This window comes from Elephas maximus, chromosome 10 (assembly GCF_024166365.1).
Source record: "Elephas maximus indicus isolate mEleMax1 chromosome 10, mEleMax1 primary haplotype, whole genome shotgun sequence".
NCBI lineage: Eukaryota > Metazoa > Chordata > Mammalia > Proboscidea > Elephantidae > Elephas > Elephas maximus.
Window position 1 is genome coordinate 63,868,698 of NC_064828.1, and position 27,330 is coordinate 63,896,027.

General features: G+C 40.1%; 1 protein-coding gene across 4 annotated transcripts in view; it reads left to right on the forward strand.

The window, feature by feature from the left end:
• The first annotated feature begins 2,118 nt into the window (after positions 1 to 2,118).
• Positions 2,119 to 27,330, forward strand: part of FRMD6 (FERM domain containing 6) — an 89,121-nt gene continuing 63,909 nt past the window's right edge. For all 4 annotated transcript variants that reach the window (XM_049897933.1, XM_049897934.1, XM_049897936.1 and 1 more), the window contains exon 1: positions 2,119 to 2,239. The gene's annotated coding sequence lies outside the window, so the exon portion shown is untranslated. The remainder of the gene's footprint in view (positions 2,240 to 27,330) is intronic.

A 27,330-nucleotide genomic window follows, 5' to 3' on the forward strand; every position in this document is an offset into this window, starting at 1 on the left:
GTCCTATAGGGTCACTATGAGATCGACTCAAGGACAATGGGTTTGATTTTGGGTTTGGAATTTACAAAATGTGTTATGTAAGAACCTATGTTTAGTGTGGATTTCACATCTGTTAATATGATCATCACGATTCAGAAAATATTCACATAGCTAATTTTGTGACAATCTAATTCTAGACAGTAAACCCAATCTTAAACACATGCCAAAAAAAGGCTGTTTAAAATATTTTCCTCCTTTGCTTACCTAATTATTTTATACTTGCAGCAAAGTTTCAGTCTAACAATATGTTGTTCTTTATATGTTACATTTTCATGCATGAAGCCTGAAAACAAATCAGATTTAGAAACTGTTTCCCATGATAGTAAGATATTACTCATTTATCTTTACACATAAAATGCTGGATTATTTCATTAGACATCGAACTAATTTAAGACCTTAGCAACCAGCACTGAATGTGTGCTCATTCTGAATGCATATAAAAGATAACAATGAGAGAAAATAAATGCAATCCTGTATTCTTAAATACCTACATTATGATTAACTGTTGACCAATTTTCATTTTAGTATATTAATTATGTGCAACAAATTTAAAAGTAGTTATTGAATCATACTTCTTGGTCTCCTTTTCATAATGGACTGATGACTTTAAATCATATGCAATAGCCTTAGAAACTGCCCCACTTCATCAGAAATAAGCTGAGTATGAAATTATGAAAATATAAAAGATCACAATTCCTAATATCCAGCCTAATGTCATGGTTCCCAAAATGTAAAAGCTGTGAATGGGGAAACTATTCCAAGTGAGCTTTCAGCTGTAATAAACAGAAAACTGAATTTCTTTTACCATGCAAACAAGGCGTACAAACAGGCACACTTTCAACCAATAACAGGTAGCTTTATGTAATTATGTTTGGATCAAAAGAGCAGGGCAATTTTCAAGTTGGCTCTGTCGGCATAAATCTGATTTTGGATCAGGTCCTCCCCTGCTTTTTTGTCTCCTCAATCCAATTTGCAAAGCCAGATACACACACCCTCCACCCCTTTAGTTAAGGGCCCTGTGGTGCGTTTTGCCACCCCTGGCCAGGGGTAACTGGGTCAGCAAAGTCAAAAGAAGACCTAGGACGGCAGAAGCCCAGGGGAGTGGAGCTCTATAGGGGTCCAGGTGGAGGATGAGCCTCTCCCTTCATCTCCTGTCCCCAGCACTGTTCCTGCCTGCTGCAGGTCCCCGTGGCGCAGGCTGACCGGAGAGGAGTAGCTCGCCCCTTTCCCGCCAGACATTACTGAAGGTGCATAGAACCGTCCATCTTCTGGCTCGTTCAGTGCCATCAAAACATCTTCCACTGGCCCTTTGCATCACCCGCCGCCCCAGCCACTCACTACCCCGAAAAAGCAAATAAAATTCCTGGAGGGGGTCACAGGCACTAAAGCCACAGCAGAAAGAGGCTGTGTCTACCTGAAAAACTGGAGAGAAAGAGTTTGGGGGCAAGGCTTGGCTTCCTTGTCGGTGCCCCTCCATCCACTATAAAACCCACGAGGGCTCGTCATCCCAATTGGTGGGTGGGCAGGTCGGCGTAGAACAGAGGACCGTAGGGAAGCAAGGAGACATGAAGCCACCTCCGCTAGCAACCGCCTCTGAGTTCTCTCCTCACAGTCGCTCGGAATTAGTAAGTCAGTCCTCAGGCCAAACAGCCGCCCCCGGCCAGCTGTACTAGGTTTGCCAAGTAGCGTCCCGAGGGAGCGGGGGCCGGACGGCGGAGGGAGCCATTAGGTCATAAGGGGGGAAGCTGACAGTAACCCCTCGAGCTTCGGTCTCTGACACTCGGAAAAAGGCCTCAATCGCCAGGATTCACACTACAGAGTTTTATTTCAGCTTTCTTCCTTCCCTGGGACGATGGAAGGGAGAGTCCTTTCGCTTTCTCCTCCCCTGATTCCTGGGATCTCCCCACGAGGGTGCTTGGTTGGGTCCGGGGCGGGGCGGGCAGGCGCTCCACGTGCGGCCGCGAGCTCAGCCTTCAGCTCGCTCGGCTCCACGGCCTCCGCCACCACCTCCGGGCGGGCCGGGGGCGGAGCCTCGGGGGGGCGGGCCGGCGAGGCGTGGGCGGGGGGTGGGGCGGACGTGGAGCGCTGGTTTGGCTGCCTCGGCGGAGGGGCTGAGAGGAGCAGGGCAGGCGCGGCGCCGGCAGGAAGGGACCGAGAGCTGACGGGAGTCCGGCGCTTGGTGCCCCAGACTTTCTCCGAGGTACGGGTAGGAACCTGGCGCCTTAGGGGCTTCATGGCCCGCCCCCTGGCCCGACCACCGCGCCCCGGCCGTCTGCTGTGCCCCCTGCCGGCAGGGCGGCGGCGGCGGCGGGATGGGGCTTCCGTGAGGGTGTCTGGAAGTCGCTAGCCCCAGAGAAGACACGGACCTCCCTCTCCGTGTCTTTCTTCGCCTTCTCCTCGCCCCGTCGGCACTGGACGTGCGACACGGGGCGGGGGAGGTCGCCTCCCCGCGAGCTGGAGCTCGCCCACGCCGGGCCGGGAGGACGGGGCACCCGGGCAGCCGAGCCGGGCAGCGAGGGAGACGCGGAGCTCCGGGGGCCGCCTCTGCGACGAAGGCGGGAGGCCGGCCCGGGCTGCGGGATGCGTCCGAGCTCGGAGTGCTGCGTCTGGTCCCCCGGATCGCGGGATTCCCGGTGGTCCCGGCGCCCTGCTCTGGGGGCGCCTACCCGTCGCGCCCTCGCGGTCCGCTCGCTGTGACCGGGCGCCGGGGCCAGCACCTGAGCCCCGCGTTCCTGGAGGCTGTGCCGCGTCTCTTGTGTGCGCCCGGGTCCGGCAGCCCGGCTGCCCCACGTCCCTTCAAGTACCCAGTTGGTGGAACCTGAGGTTGAGTTTGGGCTCGGCGGCGCCAGAAGGGGGCCTCTGGGGGATGCGAGTGGGGGGCACGGCCTGCAGAATTTGGGTCCCTAGAGGAGCTTGCGACGCTCAGGCCGGGCCCGAGCACTGGAAATCACCAACCTGACCTCCAGGCGGGCGGGGTGCTGTCAGGTCGGGACGGCTGGGGGCCACCCACATGAGGACCATAGGAGTTAATACAGCGCCTCGAGTCCCGGGACAGTGTAGTCTAATGGTGAGAGCGTTTCGTAAAGGCATGAATAAATGGAAAGCTGTCAAAAATAAGCATATTTTAAAGTAGAAATGAAAATCGGCAGATTTTAAGGCCGTGCAGTTGTGTAGCTAGTGTCCAAAGAAATATTAGCTCATTTACGCCTTCACCCTATCGTGTTTATTTTTTAGCAAAAATCTGTTTTGCCCGTATTTCCCTGAGGAGCTGTGTATTGCTCATAGCGGGGAAAGAAAACTTCAGCAAGCGTTCTTGGATTGCTTTTTACTTCAAGCCTGTGCTCTCCAGCGTTTCTGAATGTGGACAAAAAGTAGCTCTTACTGGATTTTCCATGTATGATTTCTTTCCCTTCTCCTCTGGGACCCGGCGATGTTTGTTTATTGGTTTTATAAGCATCTATTTAAACTTAGTTTTTGCACGGAATACTCCCCCTTGCCACAGGGTGTAGTTTAGGGATTAGAAAATGCTGTTGGAGAAAGCTGCTAGTGGCTTCATTTTCCAAGAATGTAAGTCATTTCCTTTCTGTGATTTCAGGGAGTTGATATTTCACAGCATCAAAACTTTGTGGGGGAAATTTTCCATAATACATCTGTCATTAAAAAGACTTTTGACTTTTGTGTTTTTCTTCTCAGAGCAGTGCATAAATTTAGGCTCAGCGATGTTAATGGATAAGAAGTTTTTCAGACTCTAGAGCGTTAGGAGACTATTGTAGAAAGTAGTTTTAACAGCCACCAAAACTTAGAAACTGCCTGCAGGATAGAGTGGGGGAGGGGAGGAGACCCCGAAGAGAGGCAGGAAAACAGATGCCTTTGCCGTTGTCCTTTGTGGTATAAAACTTTCTAGCACCTAAACATTTTCCTTGGGTGTGGGTTTCAGAAATAGAAGTTTTGCGTTAAAAATGAAAATACCCCACAATATGAGACAGCTGACATTTTAATGCTTTTTTTTCGGTGTGTTTGTAAACATATTGGATTCATATTTCATACTAAAATGGACCGTTGGCAGGATTATTAGATGAAAAGAGTTCCCCACGGGATATCTAGTATCAAGTTGTCTGCAGGGTATCTTTTCCAGAAAGCTGACTAATTGTAGTATGAACTAATCCCCCCCTCCTCCCTTTTGAATTGTTTGTAAGAATCCCTGAGATCCTGACACTGATGGACCACAGTAATCAGCAGTTCTTGGAGTGATCAAAACATTTTAAGGGACTGGAAATTTTCTCTTTTTCTACCCATATCGTTTGAAGGGGGGGCAGTAGAGGGAAGCTACCACCTTCCAGCAAATAATTTAAATTTGCAAATTTAAAACATCCCTAGGTCTAAGTAAAGGTAAACATCTGAAAACAACATGGGCCATGATGAAGACACTGCTTTTGAAAGCAAAATGTCATTGTGTGCCAGGTAACAGTTTTTAGCTACAAATTCTTAAAAAATATTCCACTGGGCTAGCTGAATTGTGTGTGTGGAGAGGGGTGTTGGGTTGTAGTGCTTTTTGTAGTTCTGGACTTTGTTTCCTCATTTACGTAACTACACTTATAAAGCTTTTGGCTTTCAGAACTTATGACATAATAAACTGTGTAGCTCTTGTGGCAGATGCTTGAAATGAAAGTTTTAAATGAAATTGTTTTTGACTGAGCTGCCAGGTTCAGAGTTTAGTGTAAATGAGTCCTGTCTCACAACTAACTTTTTTGATAAAGGAATTCTTTGTAGTTTTCAACTTGGATGTTGCACATTTTGATTTCCAAGGCTGTGGGTTAAAAAATAAAATAAAACCTGCAAACAATTATTTTATTACATGAAAGCCAGTACCGAGAAAAGATTAATTCAGTCCAGATGTAAAAATGTATGTGAATTTTAGATTTGGATGATCTCAACAAGTTTTCCTTTTTGTTGATGAGGCTGCCTGGATCCCAGATGGCATTCACAAATGATCCCTGAGGTGGTTTTCTGAGTTGAGAACTAAATTTCATGGGCATTCTCTGAAGTCATTTTAATATTGTTTTAAGCCTCCTAAAGGATAGAAAGTTTTCTCCATTTATGCAGAGATGGGTTTTTCCTACTACTCATTAATACAATCTTTACTAATGCTCCAGTTTGATAAATTGTGCCTAGTTCTTCTATAAGTAGGAAAACAGGAGGTGTTCAGTATTGTGTACCCTTACGGGCAAAGCATAGGAGCTTTGGGTTTCATTCATGCAATTCCAGCTTTTTTCTTTTAAAGAAAACGAAACAAAAACAATGTGCTAAGTGTGTTTACAATCTTTAATAGAATCCTGCTGTGACACATTTGTGGTTGCCTGGTTTCAGGTAGGAAACCGTGGTGGCATAGTGGTTAAGAGCTATGGCTGCTAACCAAAAGGTCGGCAGTTCAAATCCACCAGGTGCTCCTTGGAAACTCTGTGGGGCAGTTCTACTCTGTCCTGTAGGGTTGCTATGAGTCGGAATCAACTGGACGGCCACGGGTTTGGGTTTTTTTTTTTTTTTTTGAGTTTCAGGTATAGCATTGATCCTTGTGATGATTCTTATGCCTCCATCTACTCTTGTCCTCCAAACAAGAAACAGTAAACACAGTTTATGAGAAAACTTAAGTCTATTTTTTAACCCGTGCCTCCAACACTAAAGTTACAGAGGGTGTCTATTGCACATTTAAAATTACATGTTTTTAGGAAGTCTTTGTGTGCATAATTGTATAATTACACATTTTGGGAGTTTGATTACATTGTGATTGTGTGTATAACAATTTGTGTGTATGTATATGTTTGTGGAGGGGGGGTGGTTAGGAAAGATTTAGTGAAAGAATTTTGAGTGGTGAAAGTTTAGTTAAAACGTATCTTCCCTAAAACTAAAAAAAAAAAAAAAAAACTAGGACGGGAAAAATGGTATTGTTGGGCTCTGTGGTTAAACTGTGATATAGGTGTGTTTGAGAGGGCTTTTTGATTTGCACAGTACCCTGACGAAGAGGTTTTGGCAGCCTATAAAAATAAGGAGAAAAAAGTTAAAGGACTAATTTAGGGGAAGGAAGAAGTAGAATACTATGCATCCATTCATACTGAATTGAAAGAAAAATTAAATTTAGAAGGATAAATATTTAAAACAAGGCTGAATTAGGGAGAACTTGTTATTTAAAAGTGGAAGTTCAATAATAAGACATTTTTAGCTGAGGGAAAGGATTAGAATTAAGGTGTCTTGTAAGATCTGTGTACTACATGAACTAGTGCTGCTGATTGATATTTATTCTGGAATCCCTGCCTGTATTAGTGTTGAATCACTGGTTTGGTGTTAAATAACGTGCAAGGCTGGATGCTTATTGATCCTCCTCCCATTTCCAAGGCTAGAAACATTGCAGTCTAAGCTCTAATGATTCCGTAAACATTAATTAGCCTCCCAGCATTTGAGGGAAATAATAATGCCCATTTTCCATGCTGCAGGACCAGAGGGGCTCTATAGCAATAATGGCTAAAGTTATTTAAAAGTTTTGGGTAAAAACAAGCAGTCTGTTCTAATTATCTTACGTGATTTAGTCGTGTAATTACTTCTAATGCAAGTTTGTGTACTATCGCTTTTTATATGTATCAAATGGAGCAATCATGCAGTATACCCTATTGATCAAAGAAGGATTACAGCACACCGGGAAGGGGGAAGAAAATCACTTCAGGAGAAAAATGCGGTGCTGAAACAAATTCATAGGTAAGCCAAATACAGGCCAAAGGAGAAGGCAGTGTTTTTCCTGGCTTGTAGTTGGTTGTAGCATAGCGTTTTCTTGAATGCCTTTCCCCACCTGTGTGGCCTTACTTAGAATTTACACAGCAAGAAACTAGGTAGAGATTCGGTAATTGTCCAGGTTATTGCATTAATGTAATAATTGGGATGATTCCAAAGAAAAGTATCTATTTAGTATTCCAAATTGATTGTTCTGGGGTATTTTCAGATATTCTGCAAAGATTTTACATTTGCCTGCCCTTCGTACTATATATATATTTTAGAACTTTGAGCAGTGATGTTTTAGAGTTATATGAAGACAGAAGAGGAGTAACATTTTATACTAGCTTATAGCTGCAGTTTCATGTGAGAGAAGTCATAAAAATCAGGCAAATTCAGGATGAAAGTTGTAGGAAATGTAATGAGGTTTCTCATTCAGCTTTTTAGGCAGTTCTTAGGTCACACTAAAAAGAAATGCAATTAATTTTCTCCCCACAGCTAGCAACACTTTTTTTTGTCCCTGTGGCTTTATTTCTTTGAACTTGCTGTTGAATTATTGCATACATCTAGAAAAGTGTACAGATTAGAAGTGTATAGCACAAAATGATCCCATTCATGTAACCAGCATTCAAATCAAGAAGTAGAACATTACCAGCCCCCTGAAACCCTGCTTTAAAGTCACAGTCCCTGTCCTAAGAGTAACTACTATTCTGAACTTCCATTATCATAGGTAAGTTTTTACCTTACCTTGAACTCCATATAAATACAGTCAAATGCATGCTCTCCCTCTCTCTCGTTTTTTTTACTCTGGAATCTTTCTTATTTTTTATTGTGCTTTAAGTGAAAGTTTTACAAATCAGGTCAGTCTCTCATACAAAAATTTACATACACTTTGCTATACCCTCCTAATTGCTCTCCCTCTGATGGGATACAACAGTACTTCCCTCCCCTCTCTCTCCTCGTGTACATTTGGGTAGCTTTTGGACACCTCTGCCCTCTCATCTCCCCTCCCAGCAGGAAATACCAACATAGTCTCATGTGTCGCCTTGATCCAAGAAGCTTGTTCTTCACCAGTGTCATTTTCCATCCCCATTCCAGTCCAATCCCTGTCTGAAGAGCTGGCTTTGGCTCCCCTGGGGTAACAGAAGGTCTGGGGTCCAAGGCCTCTGGGGTTCCCCCAGTCCCAGTCTGACCATTAAGTTTGGTCTTTTTATGAGAATTTGGGGTGCGCATCCCACTGCTCTCCTGCCCCCTCAGGGTTTCTCTGTTGAGTTTCCTGTCAGGGCAGCCATCGGTTGTGGCCAGGTGCCATCTAGTTTTTCTGGTCTCAGGCTGATGTAGTCTCTGGTTTATGTGGTCCTTTTTGTCTCTGAGGCTCATAATTATTTTGTGCCTTTGGTGGTCTTCATTCTTCCTTGTTCCAGGTGGGTTGAGACCCATTGCTGCATCTTAGATGGCTGCTTGTTAGCGTTTAAGACTGCAGACGCCACTCTCCAAAGTGGGATGCAGAATGTTTTCTTAATAGATTTTATTATGCCTATGACTTAGATGTCCCCTGAAACCATGGTCCTCAAACCCCCGCCCCTGCTATGCTGGCCTTTGAAGTGCCCGGTTTTTTAAGGAAACTTCTTTGTTTTTGGTTTAGTCCATTTGTGTTGACCTCTCCTTTATTGTATACCATGTTTCCCTTCACCTAAAATGAAACTTATCTACTATCTAATTAGTGAATACCCCTCTCCCTCCCTCCTGCCCTCCCCCCCTCATAGCTATCAAAGACTATTTTCTTCTCTGCTTAAACTGTTTCTTCAGTTCTTATAATAGTGGTCTTATACAATATTTTTCCTTTTGCAGTTGACTGATTTCACTCAGCATAATGTCTTCCAGACTTCTCCATGTTATGAAATATTTCATGGATTCAACATTGTTCTTTATCGATGCGTAGTATTCCATTGTGTGAATATACCATAGTTTATCTATCCATTCTTTTTTTTATGTCTTCTTTAGCTGAACAAGTGATATGATATGTCCAAATTAATGCAGGTAGTAGCACTTTCTCTCTTCTGTAAATGAATATACCCAGTTTATTTATCCATTCTGTTGATGGGCATTTGGGTATTTTGGGGGCAGTTACATAGGGAATGACCTTTTGATAGCTCCAAAAATATTGAGCACTTTGACATAAAACTTTAGTCTTAAGATTAAATGAGAAAAAAAAAACTTTGGAAATAAAGTGTGAGACAAAAAAACAATATCACGTGATCGGTAAAGACTCAGCTTAGCCCACAGGATCCTATTGTTTCAGAGACACAGTTTGGAATATTGTTGTTAGCTGCCATCCGGTCGGCCTGACTCATAGCGACCTTATGTACAACTGCACCATCCTCCCAGTTGTTGCTATGTTCGGGCCCATCCTTGCAGCCCCTGTGTCAGTCCATTTCGTTGAGGGTTTTCTTTTCTTTCGCTGGCCTTCTACTTTACCAAGCATGATGTCCTTCTTTAGGGACTGGTCCCTTCTGGTAACTTGTCCAAAGTATGTGAAACAAAGTCTCAGCATCCTTGCTTCCAAGAAGTGCTCTGGCTGTACTTCTGTTTGTTCTTCTGGCAGTCCATGGTATATTCAGTATTCTTTGCCAACACCATAATTCAAAGGCATCAATTTTAGTTTGAATTAAGCCAACTAGATATTTCCAGATCTCAATTAAGAATTGAGGAGGGAGGAAGCCTTAGGTGACAGCGAGCCCTATCATTTTCTAGAGAAGGAGGGACTGAGGCCCTGAGAAGCTGAGTGGCTCATACAAAGCCTTACCACTAGGGACAAGGCCAAGAGTAGAAGCTTCTTCTGCCAGGACTTCGAACAGTTTTTATTGAAGTAATTCAATTTAACAACTCTGTTGAAGCACTATTTTTTTTTTTTTTTTGTGTGTTGAAAGCAGGGCTTAGCACGGGTTCTTTCAGGTTGGAGCTCCTGCTGAGAATTTGCATTTCTAACAAGTCCCCAGGCTATACTAATGCTGTTGGTTAGGGACTAGTTCTGAGACCCACTAGTAGAGCAGTGGTTCTCAAATTTTATTATATATAAGAATCACCTGAGGATCTTGTTAAACTGTTACACTTGTTATACTTGTGACTCAGTATATCTGGGGTGGAAATGCAACCTGAAAGAACCGGTTTGAAACCCTGCTTCTGACTCTCTAATTGGGGAGAGGGGAGGTGAGATCAGGAATATCATCTATGCCTGCAGGTTTTGCCCTGCAAGGTGGGGAGTGTGAGGGCTGAGGCCCACCCCCTTTTCTGCAGGCCAATCAGTGAGTCTGCTGGGAGGCTTGTTGGAGGATGGAATACCTTTTTCTCATTCTCACAGAGGTGTCTTGTAAGTCTTTATGAATAGACTCGGACCTGCCCAGAGAAAGTTTGAGGTCTGTAGCCCAGTGAAGCAGAATTTTACATCCTGGAGCCTGCCCTACTTCTGTCCTCTGCTCCCCCTGCCCCAAGTGCTGTTGGGACATCTCTTCCCCTTTTTCTGTCTCTTCTACTTCTAGGACCCTTAAACCAGGTTTGGGTTTATAAGTTGCCAAGTAGGTGACACCTTGAGGTCCCTTGACTCATTGTTTCATTGATCCATAAATGATCCTGGATAGACCCTAATTTCAAAGGGCTACTTTCTAAATATTTCCAGACTTGTTCATTCTTATAAAAATATTTTTTGTACCTTTTCCTGCCATCATGCCTCCGCCGTCTCCACACACTTCTCCCTCTCTCTCTACCTCTCACCAAGTTATCTTTTCTTAAACATCCTTGGAAATGCTGGGTCTCTATCTGCCTAAAAGAGCAGTGAAATTCTGATGCTGATGTCTGTGGCAGTCCCAGGAAGCACTTATGGTAAAACATAGGATTACGATTGCAGTCAGAGATCTACTAAAACAGAGTGCTTGCAAAGGAAAACTATTGATGTAGCTATTTTCTTTCCGGTTTCCCTAAAGAAAAAAGGACATTATTGTATAGTTCAAGAGTAGGCTCAGAGTTTCAACTTAGGTTTCTTAGAAAGGTGAAGAAAAAGGTAAAATTACAGAAGTTTTACAAATGTGTAGTAAATCCTGCTCAAATGAGATATTGCTTATAACAGCAAAAATTTAACATTTGTAATGTTAGAAAACAAAAAAGAAATATGCTGACCATAGGGCCACAATTCTGACACGTTGCTCAGTGAAATTATTACAGAAAAGAGTAATATGTTTTGAAAACAATATGGAAGAGAGGCAGTAAAGTATAATGGTAAGAGCAAGATCTTTAAGATCAGACTTCTGAGGGTCCAGGTTGATGCTCCACTACTCTCTAGGTTGTAACCTTGGAGAAGTTACGTAGCTCTCTAAACCTCGTGTGTAAAATAGGGATAATGATAGTAACTGTCTCTCCAAGTATTATGTGAAATAGTACGTGTAAAAGAACCGGCTTGGTCTCTGGCACATAGTAGACAGTCAAGTACTATTAACCAAACCAAAAAACCCATTGCCGTCAAGTCAATTCTGACTCAGAGAGAGCCTATAGGACAGAGTAGCACTATCCCGTAGGGCTTCCAAGGGGTGGCTGGTAGATTCGAACTTCCAACCTTTTGGTTAGCAGCCATAGCTTTTGACTGCTGCACCACCAGTTCAAGAGATTTTATTATATTTTGTTTTTGAGGCCATTAAGCAGGCCACAAAACCTAGCATTTCTCGATACGAATACCAGACAGTATATGTTGCTACACCAGGAACAGCTGGCCTACCCCACTGACCACTAATTGATTGAATTATTTTTTCTCATTCTCTTCTCATTTTCAGCAGTCTCAGTCTCTCCACTTTTGCCTGCTAGATAATGATTTCTTTTTAGATGCCAAAAAGCAAATCTGAAGATTAAAAAAATTCTCTTTATGGTGATTAATGTTGGGCAAAGTATTTTTAAAATGAAGGAGTACCAGCGGCCCGGGTCTTTTGCTCATGTACCCTGTAGTTTCGTGTGAGTTCTTTTAAAGAAAGCCACTATCATTGGTATGAGGCAGTTGTTGATTATCTCCCCCCACCCACCCCCTGACGTTGGCACCGTATATATGATGCACATCAGATCCCTTTATGATATTTGTTATGCGGCCCAAAGTTTAAGATTTCAAACCATTCATTCAAAGGAAATTAATAGTTTGAAAGTTTCAAAGGGAGTTTTTAAGGAAAACAAACTCAATTTAAGCACGTTAGAAAGACGCATTTACATATAAACAGCATAATTACAAGCTTAGCCAAAACAGGCATAGGATCCTCTAGAATAATCATGATGTGTCATTCTGTCTGTTCATTAAAGGGGGACCCACACTGGATAACCCTGTGTGCCTTTATGCTTTGTATGAGGTTTTGAACTTAGTAAACTTTAATACTTTAAAAAAGTTTACAAAGTTCATAAAAAAACATTTTAAAAACACCTTGATGAAGTATTCAGAAACCCTGGTGGCATAATGGTTAAGTGCTACGACTGCTAACCAAAAGGTCGGCAGTTCAAATTCTCCAGGCACTACTCCGAAACTCTGTGGGAGAGTTCTACTCTGCCTTATGGGGTTGCTATGAGTCGGAATCGACTTGAGGGCAGTGGGTTTGGGTTTGGTTTGATGAAGTATTCAGGACTGTCCTGAATGTTTTGTGAAAGTCCTACCAAAATGTTCCTTGTCTAGTTGGGGGAACAAAATACATGTGTATGGAAAGGTCTTAGATGTTTCAAGATAAGTGCTAAATTGAGTGGCCCTGGTTTTAGGGAACAAAGTCAACAATAGCCAGAGGTAGAATGTCCCTAGCTAGCTTCCCTGGGGCTGCTGGATTTTTGTTGTGCCATGAAGTCAAGATGGGACTCTCCAAACCTTCAAGTCCAAAGGGACTTTTCTAGGAGCAACACAAATGTTCAGGATCTGGCAAAAATCTCAAATATTAAAAGAAAACTATAAAATTGAAATTATTAAATGTTAATTCAACTCATTCATTCATTCAACATAATGTATTGAGTGCCAGTTATGTGTCAGGTACTGTCTTAAGTCCCAGGGATATATCAGTGAACAAAGAACAAGCTCTGTCTTCATGGCTTATGTTCTATTAAGAAATAATGAGCATAATAAAGCAAATCGTATAGTGTTTTAGAAGGTAATAGGAAACCCTAGTGGCATAGTGGTTAAGAGCTACAGCTTCTAACCAAAAGGTTGGCAGTTGGAATCTACCAGGGGCTCCTTGGAAAGCCTGTGGGGCAGATCTGCTCTGTCCTATAGGGTTGCTATAAGTCAAAATCAACTCAGTGGCAGTGGATTTTGGTAAAAAGGTAAAAAGTGCTATGCGAAAAAGTACAGCAGGGTAAGGGACATAAGGCGTACTGGGGGAGGGATGTAGGAGCATTGCAATTTGAAGTAATGTGGCCAAGGTAGACCTCACTGAGAAGACATCCTGAAGGAGAGGAGAAGTGAGACATACAAAGATATCTAGGTGAAGAGCATTCCAGCAAAGGGGTTATCAATGGCCTGAGGTGGAAGTGTGGCTGGTGTGTTCCAGGAGTGATGAGAAGACCACACTTGGTGGAGCATAGTGGGCAAGGAGAGAAGTAGTAGTGGATGAGGTCAGAGAGGTTTGAGAAGCAGGTTGTATAGAACCTCGTGGACCATTTTAAGGGCTTTGGGTTTTACTCTTAGTGACATAGGGTTGGAGGGTTTTGGGGTAGAGGAGTGAGATGATTTGACTTGCATTTTGATAAAATGACTGGTTGCCGCTATTGAGAATAGAAAATGGGAGACGGGGGGGGGGGGGAGGCGGTATGCAACAGTTTACAGCTGTTTGCAATAATCCAGTTAAGAGATGCCAATAGCACTGGAGGAGATGGTGAGAAACAATCAAGATTGATTTCATGGGTAGAACCAGTACAGTTTCCTGACCAACTGTTTAAGGAGTATGAGAAAAAGACATCAGAATAAAGATAACATTGAGGCTTTTTGTGTAATTATGGAGTTGCCATTAACTGAGATGGGGATCTGTTGGAAGAATTGGTTTGGAAAGAACAACCAGGAGCTGATTTGAACATGTTGTATTTGTGGTAACACACAAGTGGAGAAGTTGAGTAGGTTGTTGGATATAAAAGTCTGGAGTTTAGGAAGGAAGTCCAAGCTGGAGATACAAATTTGGAAATCACCAACAGGATGTGGATGAAGTCCTGAGGGGGTGTGTGTAGACAGAGAAAGTGGTCCAAGAACCAAGTCTTGGGGCATATCAGTGTTTACAGTTTGTAGAGATGAGAAGAAATCTCACAAACAATATAAGAAAATACTTTAAGCCAAAAGAATTGTGCAGATATTCCCTACATAGTGCACTCAACTGTCTCCAATCTTAAGTAGGGAGAAGTGGTGGTTCAGGGGTAGAATTCTTGCCCTCCATGAGGGAAATTTGGGTTCAATTTCCTGCCAGTGAACTGCAAGCACAGCCACAGGTCTATTAATGGAGGCTGTGTGTTGCTATGATGTTAAACAGGTTTCAGGGAAGCTTCCAGACAGACAGACTAGGAAAAAAGACCTGGTGGTCAACTTCTGAAAAATTAGCCAATGAAAATCCTGTGGATCTCAAAGGTCTGATCTGCATGGGGTCACCATGAGCTGGTGGGGGGGGGGTGACTTCACAGTAGCTAAAAACAACGACCCTAAGTATCAGTGTTATTATTAAAAGATAATGTTAATGCTGTTGACCTGTACCATGGGAAAAATGTACTATGAGTTGTTTTTCTGATTGTAATGATGGACTTGGGCTGAGCCTGGGGTACATCAGCTTTTACAGGTTTGGTCAATAAGAGAAAGCAGTAAAGAAGACTGAGAAGGATCAGTCAGGACAGGGGGGAAATTAGAAGAGTGTCCTTGAAGTCAAGTAAAGAAAATGTCTCAAGGAGAGTAAATCAAAGGTGTCACGTGTTGCTGAGAGGTCAGGTAGAATTGCCCATTGAATTTAGCAACCTGGAGAAGCCATTTGTGACCTTGACAAGAGCTGTGTCAGTGGCGGAATGGTGATGGAAAACTGGAGTGAGCTCAAGAGAGATTGAAAAGATTTATGAAATATAACTCTTACTTGCAATTGGTTTCTTATAAGTATTTAATATGGGATATGAGTACATTTTATTATGTCTGATAGGAAATAGGGTAGGGCTTCAGAAGTCAGGGCTACGAGGGTCTTCAACAACTTGACAGTGATGGGGAGCCTTTGAGCATTCTCTAGTTATTATTGGTAAGGCTCTAGTGTATATCAAATTGTCACCTCTATTTTAAAATGGACAAAAAAAATTCTAATGCAGTTTTGCAGATTTTTCATACTTTACTGGCTTTCTTTGAATAAGAACTATGTCCCAAAAAGTAATGTACAGCACTTGCACTTGGTATAAAGATTTTTTAAATTTTGTTTCTAGTAAAAAGGTGTTCTTTCACTCAACCCCTTAATCCTTTTATGTGAAAAGGATACAGCAGAGGCCCATGCACAGAGACATGTACTTTGAATTGGGTTCCTTTTCAGCAATGGTAATAATGGTAAACTGACCAGTCCATACATCATGATGCCCCACCGGCCTGGGAGCCTTCATTCACAGAGTGGACGGCTCAGGTTAGGGGGTTCCCAAGAGCCAAAGCAAATTAAAATTAAGTAATAGAAACATTACTTGTTTAGTATTTCTTTTAAATGTCATTGAAGACTTTCATTGTGAATATTATTTCGAAGCATTGATTAAGCAATTTTCATAGTTCTATATTTTATATCATAATTATGTACCAAGAATTTTTTCTTCTAGGAATTACATTTAAATTATAATGCTAACTTTCTGTAATACTGTCATCTGATCCTAATTATCTGTTCTTTCCCTAAGCTTATTAAAATGTTAACACATAGGCCTTTAATGCTTAAGTGTTGTTTTTGGATGGTTAAAAGCTTAAAGTGATTGGTAGAATTAAAACTTTGCTACATGTATTTGAGCATTGTTTGATAATAAAGTATAGCATTAGTGTTTAGAAAGTTGCTAATTATAGAAAAATGCTGGAAAGGGCATTTCATTTGCAGTGGACTGTGGCACGTGTTTCTGGAGAAGTAGAGCTCCAGTGACTATATGTGTGTTTCTAGTGGGTTGTAGTATATACATGTGATGTCAGCATTCTCTTAGGTACTGCTTTGTCAACATTGTTTTATTGGTATCAGTTTGAATGTTTTTTCAGGTGAAACTTGTCAGTCACTCTGCATACAGCTAGCTAAATGAATGTAACTGGCCCAAAACAGAGAAAGACTCACACAAGGCCCATGTGAAATAATTCGGCAGTGCTGAGTGTTTTACGTGGTAAACACTGAAGCATGTAGAGGTATAAAACCAAGCAAATTTTGAAATAAATGTTAAATTTCTTAAGTCAGTGACTCCAGATCTCTTAGGATAGAATTAAACGTGCCAAACCAGAGTTGCCAGCCTGTGGCCCACCAGCAACACTGGCCTGCAGGCATGTTTTGGTTTTTAACAGTGTTGAAGACATTTATTTGCCAACATTTAAAAAAGGGGATTTTATATTTTTTAAAAATTGAATTTCACACCACTTGAAAAAATTCGAATATCCTGCAGTGATCCATTAGAGTAATATAACAGTTTTCGCCTTTATATGGAGTGTGTGCTCTGCAGTCCACCACAGTCCCCACAGTGTTCTTCTTGTCCCCAACATTTAGACCAAGTGGCTTTGGCATTTTTTATCCTGCACATTTGTTGCCTGCCTCTGTAGGTGTGTGAATGTGTTCTCCTTGTGTTGTAGACACAATGAGCTTATTTTTCTATTTCATCTTGATGTTCCTTAAATCTAGCCAAATGGCTCTTCCCATTGCATTGCCCCTTCTAAACTGGCCATACTTATTGCCAGCTCTGGTTGTTTGCTCAGAGTACACATACACACTTCATCTACCTCCTGTTTCTTCTTTTGGTTTCTCCTGAACCCAGGCTGCATAGTGCCTGTATCACTTAATTGAGACCTAGCGTATACTCCTATACAAAGTTATCCTTTCATGTATATTTCCCAACCCCTCAATTTGAGGGCAGAACCATTTCTTATAATTTACTATGGCCTGGCAAATTTAGGTTTACTATTATTTGATTTAACTTCCAGGGAATGGTAATTGATAATTATAATGGCAGTACAGAGGAATTAGAAAATTTCAAAATCTTGTGTGAAAATCTACTTCTTCATATAGGACTTTATTTACTATGTCTATTTCTTTGTAGCTTTGTAGTTCCTCTAAAGATTACAGCCTAGGAAACCGTATGGGGAAGTTCTGCTCTGTCACATGGGGTCTCTATGAGTTGAAATTGACTCAATGGCACACAACAACGGCAGCAATTTGATATTAAGTCACTAAACACCCAATTTGTTGCCAATTCCCTCGTTCTGTTATGTAGATGGATAAAGTTTCCAGATGAATGGGTCAATTCTACATGCCATTTTATTTTAGATTTGCTATTTTCTAATGACTAATACCATTTTAAATGCCTGTTTTTTTTTTTTTTTTCCGTTCATTTGACAAATCAAGTGTGCACTATACAGAAGGCACTGGAGATACTGCGTGAACTTGACAGGCATGGTGTTGCCTGCCCTTCTGAAGCTTTTACCTTTTAGAGGAAAAGGCAAATATTAAATAACTTCTTATTGTTGGTGCGTGCCATTGAGTTGATTCCGATTCATAGTGACCCCACTTGACAGAGTAGAACTCTGCACCATAGGGTTTTCTTGGCTGTAATCTTTACAGGAGCAGATCACCAGGTCTTTTCTCTTGTGGAGCCACTGGGTGGGTTCAAACTGCCAGCTTTTTAGTTAGCAGCTGAGTGCTTAACCATCGGCCACCAGGGTGCTTTATTAAATAACTTAGTACATAATTATTCAATTGTGATAATTGTTACTAAGTTGTAGAGAGTGCTGTAAAACCTTATACTAGGGCTCTCTGATTGAGGTGTATGGAGTAGGGGCTGGCATGGAGAATGTAAGTTCCTTGACTTTCTCATGTATTCCATAATAATCTGTAAAATATTCTGAATGTAAAAATTTAACATAAAAACAAACTAAAAGATAATTTCTGTAACACAGTAAGAGTTTTTTCTTTTTAATTTTTCAAAAAAAAAAATCACCTTTGACTATAGTCATTGAATTAATGACAAAGGAAGAATTATAATGTATAGCTCTAGAATTTATTATCTTTTATTTGGTACCTGAGTTGAACTCTGTGTAAATAAGTAAACAAAAGACAAAAGGGAAATTGGGCTAGAAATTTCAGTTGTAGCTAACTTACAGAACAATTTTGTTCTACGAAATTTTTTCTTTATGTTTCTCTAGGCACCGGTAAAAACAAACAAGTTAGTACATTACAAACTATCAGCTCAACATCCTTTTTCACTGATTTAAAATGAATGTGGGCTCATTCAGTAAATGAATATCAGAGATTAAAAAATGAATTAAGGACTTTTCTTACGGGCTTCTAAAGTAGGATATAAAAATAAATCTATTCCTCCCAAGAGTCAGTAGTGGATAGTATCTTCATGTAATACTTCCAAATACACAGCTAAAAAATATTAATAGTTTGTTAGTCTGATCTTGGAGTGAAGTAGTGTGGTATCATGTAAAACATCAGCAGTAAAATTAGTGACGTGTGAGACAAAAAATAGAGTGGGATTTTGTGTGGCTGGGTATATTTTATCACGACAATCAAGTGTTTTAACTACTTTTCTTCCAAAGAAAATAGAATTCTATACTTAACTAAAGCCATCTAAATATAGTGGTAAAGTTAATTTTTTGCATAGTTCAGTGTCACACTGAAACAAAGGGCAACTAAAGTGGTGATATTTCTGAAATCTCTACTGAGGAACTCATGTTACTTAAAATTTTAGGAGATTCAGAACAATGAACATATTTAAGGAAGCTTTAGTTCAGATAGACCCAAGATGTGCAAATGAAATATTAAGGAAATAAAATCAGAGAATAGTTTTTAAGAATTGTCAAGTGTTGTCTAGAATTTAAAATATACACATATAACATTTTTTAATCTCAGATATTCCTTTATGGAATGAGCTCACATTCATTTTAAATCAGTAAAAAAGGATGTTGGGTTTAAGCCTTCAACAAGTTAGGGAGGAGTTTGATCCCTAAAAATGTAAAAGAAATATGCTTGTGAAAGCCCATGTGTATCTCTCCCAAGTCTGACATGAGTAAAATATAACTGTTCCCTTAACAGTGATACGTATTCAGATTTGGTGTTAGCATTGACATGTGTATGTTTTGCTGCTTAAATTTTTAAAAGTCTATAAATAAAAATTGAGTTTTTTATAATTACCACTAGAATGTAGCAATAGAAATTACCTGTGATTTTTCAGTGCAAGATGCAGGGTCTCCTTTGAAATGCCTTAGTTTGAGGTTTCTTCTCAGACTTTCTAAGAGAAAGGTTTCTTATTTCCTCATGCTCTGTGTATTTCTGTGAGCATAATGAACATGTGCTAAGTTTCTCTGCTTTCCTGGGGTTGACCAAGGTGCAAGCTTTTACATTTAAATTGGTAATCCTTTTAAAGTTAATTTTTATGTAACAGGTGAGCTAAGGGTTGAGATAATTTGCTTCCATATGGGTATCTAATTGTTCCAGTACCACTTGTTGAAAAGACTGTTTATTCCCGCAATGAGTTATTGTGGCATTTTTGTCAAAAATCATATGACTCCGTGTGTGTGTGTATGTATTTCTGTACTCTCTTCTGTTCTGTTGACCTGTACGTCTCTTCTTTGGCTAATAGCATACTGTCTTCATTACTGTGCCCTCTATAACCCAGTGCCGTTGAGTCGATTCTGACTCATAGCGACCCTGTAGGACAGATTAGAGCTGCTCCATACCTCTATAGTAAGTCTAAAAATCAGGTAGTAAATCTTACAACTTTGTTGTTCTTCAAAATTGCTTTGGCTAATTTAGAATCAGCTTGTCAATTTTTACCAAAACAGCCCACTGGAATTATTATTTTTTTTAACTTTATTTTGAAATAATTTTAGACTTATAAGAAATTGTAAAGATAGTACAGAGATTTCCCATGAACCCTGCAGCAGCTTCCCGCATGATAATATCTTATATCAATACATTTCAAAATCCGGAAATTGACTTTGATATAATACTATTAACTGTACTACAGACCTTATTTGGATTTCTCCTGTATTTACATGCACTTATATTTGTCCCCCTCCTACAAGGATTTCAGTTAGGGATGTATTGAATCTATAGGTCAATTTGGGGAGAATTGATGTTTTAATAGTATTAAGTTTTCCTTTTCATGTATATTATATTTCTCCATTTAATTAGGTTTTATTTTACTTTCTCTAAGGAGTCTTTTGTTCTTACACAAATTTTGCTAAATTTATCTCTAAATATTACATATTTTTAATGTCATTGTAAGGGGCATTTTTTATATTTCAATTTCAAACTGTTTGTATATAGAAATGGTTTCTTTGTGGGGGGGTATGTTGACTTTGTGTTTTGGACCTTGCTAAACTCACCAGTTCTAATAGCTTTACTATAGATACTTAGGACTTTATACATTGAAAATTGTGTAGTCTGTGGATAAAGGCAGTTCTACTTCTTTGTTTCCAATCTAGATGCCTTTTTTTTTTTTGCCTTATTCTACTGGCTAGGACCTCAGTATCCTGTTGAATAATAACTTACATTCTTGCCTTGTTCCCAGTCTTAGGGGAAAAACATTCAGTTTCTCACCATCAAGTGTAATATTAGCTGTAGGTGTTTCTTAGATACCCTTTATCAGGTTGAGGAAGTTCCCTCTATTCATATTTGCTGAGGGTTTATATCATGAATGTATGTTGAATTTTGTCAAATGTTTTTTCTGCATCTATTGAGATAATCAGATTGCTTTTCTTTTTTCATGTTATTGTAAATTACATTGATTTTAAAATACTGAACCAATCTTTCATTCATGGGATAAACGTGACTTGGTCATCATATATTATGCTTTTATGTATTACTTGATTCAATATATAAAAGTTTTGTTACGGATATACGTGTCTGTGTTCATGAGGGATATTGGTCTTTTTTGTTTTTCTTCCCCTTTTCTCGTAATGTCATCTGGTTTTGGAAAATGCTGGCCTCATAGAAAGAGTTGGGAAATGTTCTCCCCTCTTCAGTTTTCTGGAAGAGTTTGTACAGAATTGGTATTGTTTCTTCTTTCAACGTTTGGTAAAATTCACCAGTGAAGCCACCTGAGCCTGGAGTTTCCTTTGTGGGAAGGTTTTAAACTACAAATTCAATTAATTTAATAGCTAAAGAGCTATTCAGGTTATCTGTTTCTTCTTGAATGAGCTTTGGTAGTTTGCATCTTTCAAAAAATTTTCCCATCTTGTCTCTTCTGTGTAATTGACTTAGAATTGTTCATAATAATTCCATCGTTGGGTGCTGGATTTTGGTGTCTTTCTTTAAAGGGCTTGAACTTTATTCTAGCATGTGTTAAGTAGCTCGAACTCAGTATGATCCTTTCAAGGCTTGGCTTTAAAGCATTGTCAGGGCAGGTCCAGAGCAGCCTTCAGACCAGAGCTAACCTTCAGAGTGCGCTATCTTATGCATTTTGTGTTAGGAGGTTCGCCCTCTCTGGCTAGTACAATGAGATCTATTCCCAGCTTTGTGAACTCCAGGAATTGTTTGGCCTGTTGCTTTTGGAAGATTCCTCTTCCTGCCTCATAGAGTTTTTTACACTCATGCATAGATCAATACTTATCCAGTGATCCAAGAGGACCTCTTTACATATCTTTGGACTACTCTCTCTGTGCCGATACTTCCTCTTTGGTATCCTGCCCTGCAAATTCTAGCTGCCTCATACTCCTGGAACTTTGCTCTATCTCCTCAACTCAGTGAGAATGCTCAGGTCCATTTGGGTTTCTTTCCTGCCCTGACTGAAACTACCTCTAGGCAATATGCTGGGGGAGTCATAAGGCTCACCTAGTTTATTTTCCTTCTCTCAGGGATCAGAGTTATTCAGTATCTGGATATGTTTTGTCCAGTTTTGTCGTTGTTTATGGCAGAGGATAATTCCTATAGCAATTAATATTTCATGGACAGAATTGGAAGTTCCGGGACATAAGTTATTTATTTAAAACTCCTACGTAAAACTGGGGGGAAAAAAAAAACTTGGAAAATGTGGAGAGAAATAGTACAAAGGTTTCTTTTTTTTGCATAATTTAGAGTAGAATACAGGCTTATTCTAATTCTTAGGAATAGGGTCTCTAGGTTTGTGGCACAGGTGCAAGGCTCTGAAGTGAAGTGTTTTTATATTATCAGAATCTTTGCTCTTACCTATTTTATACACTAAGCTGGGTAACAGAGCTCAGCTGTCAATTCTAGTTTATATGCATGGCAGCTTAGAAAATTGTTACAACTTCTTATACTCTTGAATCGAATAATTTCCAAATTCTAGACAGATTACATCCTTTTAGAAGATGCTTCTGAAAGACTCTTTAGAAGAAATTTCAGGATCTCATGATTAGTAAGACTTATATTGAAGGTGAGAAGCCGTAGATAATTTACAATTTGTACAAATCTTATATCTAAGAAAGAAGTATTCTTATCTGGTTCTTTCTAGAAAGTATCATTAGGACCAGCAGAACATTATGTTAATTCATTCTTCTAAATGTGAATGTCGTGAAGTAAAATAGACACTCCTTTTGAGTATTTTTAAAACACTTGAATGGTTTTGCCTCTTGATCACAGATGAGAGGATTCTAAAGCAATTATTGGCAATATGTAGCTTTCTTGGGTGAGATTAAAGAAGTAAGGTGGTAACAGTGCACCATGGGTGTCATGCAGTGGTCCTGCCACAAGTGGTGGCTGACCTTGGAATAGGTTGCTCATCTGGTTACTCCAGAATAAAATTCTGTAGGTCAGTGTCAGGGCTAGTTGCTTTTCCAGTATGATTAGAGCCATTTAAAAGAGCAGTGCTGGACAGAGATAGGGTGGTTTCTGTTTTTCATTTGTTTGGCTTGGGTTTTTTTTTTTTTTTTTTAACTCTAACATTCTAGGTTGAGCTATGGTTCCATTCTTCATGGGGTTGAGCTATGGTTCCATTCTTCATGGAGGATTAACCTCGTTAGTGTAGGGTGAGGTGTAATTCTGATTTCCTTCCTCCACACCCTCTAAGAGCCAGACTTTAAGTCTCTCTCTAAGCATCATAGGATGATTACTTTAAGAAGGAATGCTCTCTTTGGCATTATGAGGGGGAGGGGAGAGACTTGCATAACCCAACCAGGAAATTCAGTGGACAGGTAGATCAAATGCAAGTGACTTGACTGTGCTGTCTGGTGACTTGCTATTTGATTTTGTTGACTTCACATACCAGAGAGCCCAGAGGTTAACTCTTAAGTGGTTTTTACTTGTGTTATCTTTAAAATATGTGGGTAATAATTGAGGCGACCTTGGTTTGTGTCTTTATTTCAAAGCCCCAGTTGAGAAGAGAAAAATAATGCCTGTGGGTTGGTATATAGCAAATAGAATATTTACATATGTATGTACCATTTGAAAATGAGATTTCACACTTGGCGGAAATGGAAAATTCATGATATTTATCTTCAAGAAGTAAACTAACGGAATTAAACAACAGATGGCAGATAAAAGAAGCCAGCTTCTGAATGTATAGTCCCCTGGGGAAAAAATAGGGGATGCGGCCGTGTTCCCAATGATGTTCCCTACAGCTACCTTAACAGTCATAGATTCCTGCTTCTCCAGAATAATGCAAGCCACTTCAGCCTCCTCAGAGCACACTGGCTAATGATATGATGATGAAAAGCTTGGACTCTTGGTCTCTTGTTAATGACAGCTTCCTTAGAATGTAAGTGCCTCTAATTTGTCCAAGGTTGAATACCTGCATGATAATAACAATGGGAAATAGTTTGTGAAGCTATCATGAAGAAGACATACACAAAATTACTTTTTAACATTTAGGGCTTTTAAAACTACAGATGAGAGTCCTGAAGTTTTTAATTTTTAATGGCTAAAATAATCAGTATTTTCTCTGAATTTTTAAATTGCTATTTTCAGATGTTTTTAAAAGCTTATGTGACAATTGTGTCCCCAACTAATGTATTCATAACAAAGCTCCCCAAAACCAATTGCTATGGTTCTGACTCATAGCTACCCTATTATAGGGCAGAGTAGAACTTCTCCCACAGGGTTTCCAAGGCTGTAATCTTTAAAGGAGCAGACTGCTACATCTTTCTCCTGTGGAGTGGCTGGTTGGTTTGAACTGCCAACCTTTCATTTAGCATACTGAGTGCTTTAACCACTGCACCACCAGGGCTACTTCAAAGGCCCCTCCCCCCAAAAAAACAAACCAACTGCCACTGAGTCAGTTTCTACTCATAGCTCCCCTATACAAAGTAGAACTGCCCCATAGGGTTTCCAAGATGGTAAATCTTTGCAGAAGCAGACTACCACATCTTTCTCCCACAGAGCAGCTCATAGGTTTGCCCGCTGACGTTTTGGTTAGCAGCTGATTGCTTTACCCCCTGTGCCACCAGGGCTCCTTTAGAGCCCCCAAAGGGATGTTAATAAGGACTCTTAAAATGATATAAAACCTTGTAGAATAGCCAGTGGAATCTTTTACTTTGAAGTCTGTGGACTGTGCTTTTGGTCTTTTACTGTAAAGAGTTCTTTGACCCATGAGTCTTACTGTGCCCCCACACTGTGTGTTTGTCATATGTACAATGTAGATGTCTATGTGTGAGTGAGAGAGAGAGAGTGTCCAGCTGCAAATGCTGCTCATAGTAGGTGTGTCTAGTGAACAAAATAATCTCAACGCTGTAATTTAATGTGTATAAGTGTAAAAACTGGATTCCTAACATCCGAAAGCCTTTTTCTGGCTTCATGAAATTCTTCACATATAAATCTACTAGTATCAGGGTGAAAGAAAGCCTTTATATTAGCATTTGGATATATTTAATTTAGTAAATAATTTTAGCATGTTTCTTAACTTTCTATTTAAGTATATAAAATATGAACTTTCTGAAAAGAGACTAAATTGTTTCACCCATGGGAGCTTTGAATGGAATTTAGAGAACAAAATTCCTGGAAGAAAAAGTACACCTGGAGCCTAAACTAACTCTCATCATCTTGGCCAGGTTCTTTCAAGGTGTCAGTTTCTTCACCTATAAACCTAACTTGGACTAGATCATCTTTAAGATCTAATTCAGGGGAACAGTTTTCATTTACTTGTATACTATTCCATTTCTTCCATTTAGTAGTAGGTAGAAACTTGGAACTTAATACATACACATGTCACTAAATTGTGAAAACTTCTATGAGAATGACAGCACTGGAAACTCTATCTTAGGCTTTTTTCCCTGCTAGGGCCATGGAACTAATCATATAGCCATTGTTGGTTGATGTCAAGTCAATTCCAACTCATGACAACCTCGTGAATGCAGAGTAGAACTGCTCCATAGGATTTTCAAGGCTGTGACCTTTCAGAAACAGATTGCCAGGCCTGTCTTTCAAGGCACCTCTGGTTGAATTTGAACTGCCAGCCTTTCAGCTAGCATTCAAGTGCTTAACCATTGGGACCACCCAAAGACTCCAGTCCTGAAGTAGTTGAAATAATATTTTATAAGGATTATTTTAGTATGTCAGTAGTTAACTCTTTGCATAGGGCCCTCAGTGGATTCATCATATGTTAAATGTAGCAGGTAATTATAGTAAAAAAAAAATTATAGTAGGATTTCATAATTGGCTTACCTGTGTATCTTTTAAACATCTAATCACCATTTTTATATGGTGATTCACAGCATTTTCAACATCACTACCTCTGACTTTTTACTTTCTCAATTTGTAAAATAAGCACTTAGCACATAGACGTATGTTTGTGCAAGTTTTAAATGATCACAGTAGTAAAAGACCACCATTGTATCCACTACTAAACTTAAGAAAAAGAACATTTCTTTACCTTTGAAGCCCCTTGCCCCTTCCTGACAACATCCCTCATTGCAGCTCACTGACACCACTACTGTAATTTTGAGGCTAATAATTTCTTTGCCTTTCTTTATTAGTTTATACACACACACGTATATATATGTATATATCTCTAGATGGCTCATTGTTTAGTTTTACCTGCTTTTGAACTTTCTGTTTAGAGAAATAGAATCATATTGTAGATTTTCTTCTGTAACTTGCTTTTTTTGCGCAACATAGTTTTTGAGATTCATCCTTGTTAATGTGTAGCTGTGGTTCATTCATTTTCACTGCTGGGTTATTTTAATATACCATATTTTATTTATTGTACCATCAGTGAACATTTGTGTTTCCAGTTTGTATGTGTCCTTATGATGATGATGTTTGAGTGATTTAATGACACAGAGAATGCTTTTGCCGTGTTACAAGAAAGCTAGCAACTTCCAAATGTTTAATTGAATCTTTGTTAAAAGCATTATACTCTTTGGAAAAGGTATTTCAGGGGAAAAATAAATAAAGTTAATTACATATATTACTATCAGATAATGAGAATTTCATAGAAAAATCATTATCTGGAAAACTGCAGTTCCTGTGTCAGAAGGAATTGAGTGCAAGTCCCTTGAATGAAGGAATCAAAGATTTCATTGTGGAAATTAGAAGCAGATGCTTCTTAGTTGAAGAGTTTTCTCTGAGAACAGCACTTTTTGTTGGCGATGTCATGCAAGAAATTCATCTTGGTTGAAAGGAATTTTTGTGCTTGGTTGCTAAACCTGATACGACTTTTGAATACAGATGTCTGTGAAAAAATAAAGTTCCTTTAGGTTAACATTCATGAATTTTACCATTGTCTTTGTTCTCCATGTTGGTTGCCTATCTAGTGTCCCTCCCCACCCCCAACTACCCAATGGTACCTAGATTTTTGTTTTGGTATCCATGAACTTTCAAGGGAAATGTTCTACTTCCAGTTCTAGAAGTGGGCTCTGGGTGGCTTAAGCTAGTCTGATTATGCTAACTCAACCACTCACAATACAACTAGTTAAATTTATACAAGGGGGATTTTAAAAAGTAAAATAACTTGAAGCCTGAAAGTAGGATGGTTGGCCTGAGGGTGGTTTCACGTGGTAGCTCATGATGTCATCCAGGACTTAGTTTCTTCCTGACACCTTGGAATCAGCTCCACCTTAATGCTGGCCTCCCTCAGAGTGGCCATGTAACCAGAATATGGAGCCAAACAAGACTACTAAACAAGAGTACTGATACTCAGCCTGGATGTCTTAGGTCACAAGCCCCCGTCCACCCCCATCATGGACCAGGGGCATGGATACTGTGGGGTGCCCCAGTGAGTCTTGTCAGAAGCCTCTCAAAGGGACTAAAGGAAATGACTTAAGATGCAGGGGAACACCTATAATCTAATTTCTCATCTATTCTATCCCATCTTTCACTTTGCATGGGCAGCAATGCAGACGGTTTGCTGGGCTCGGGTCTCTCCCCTGCCTCATGCCCTGTGCTGTGCCCCACCTAGGGC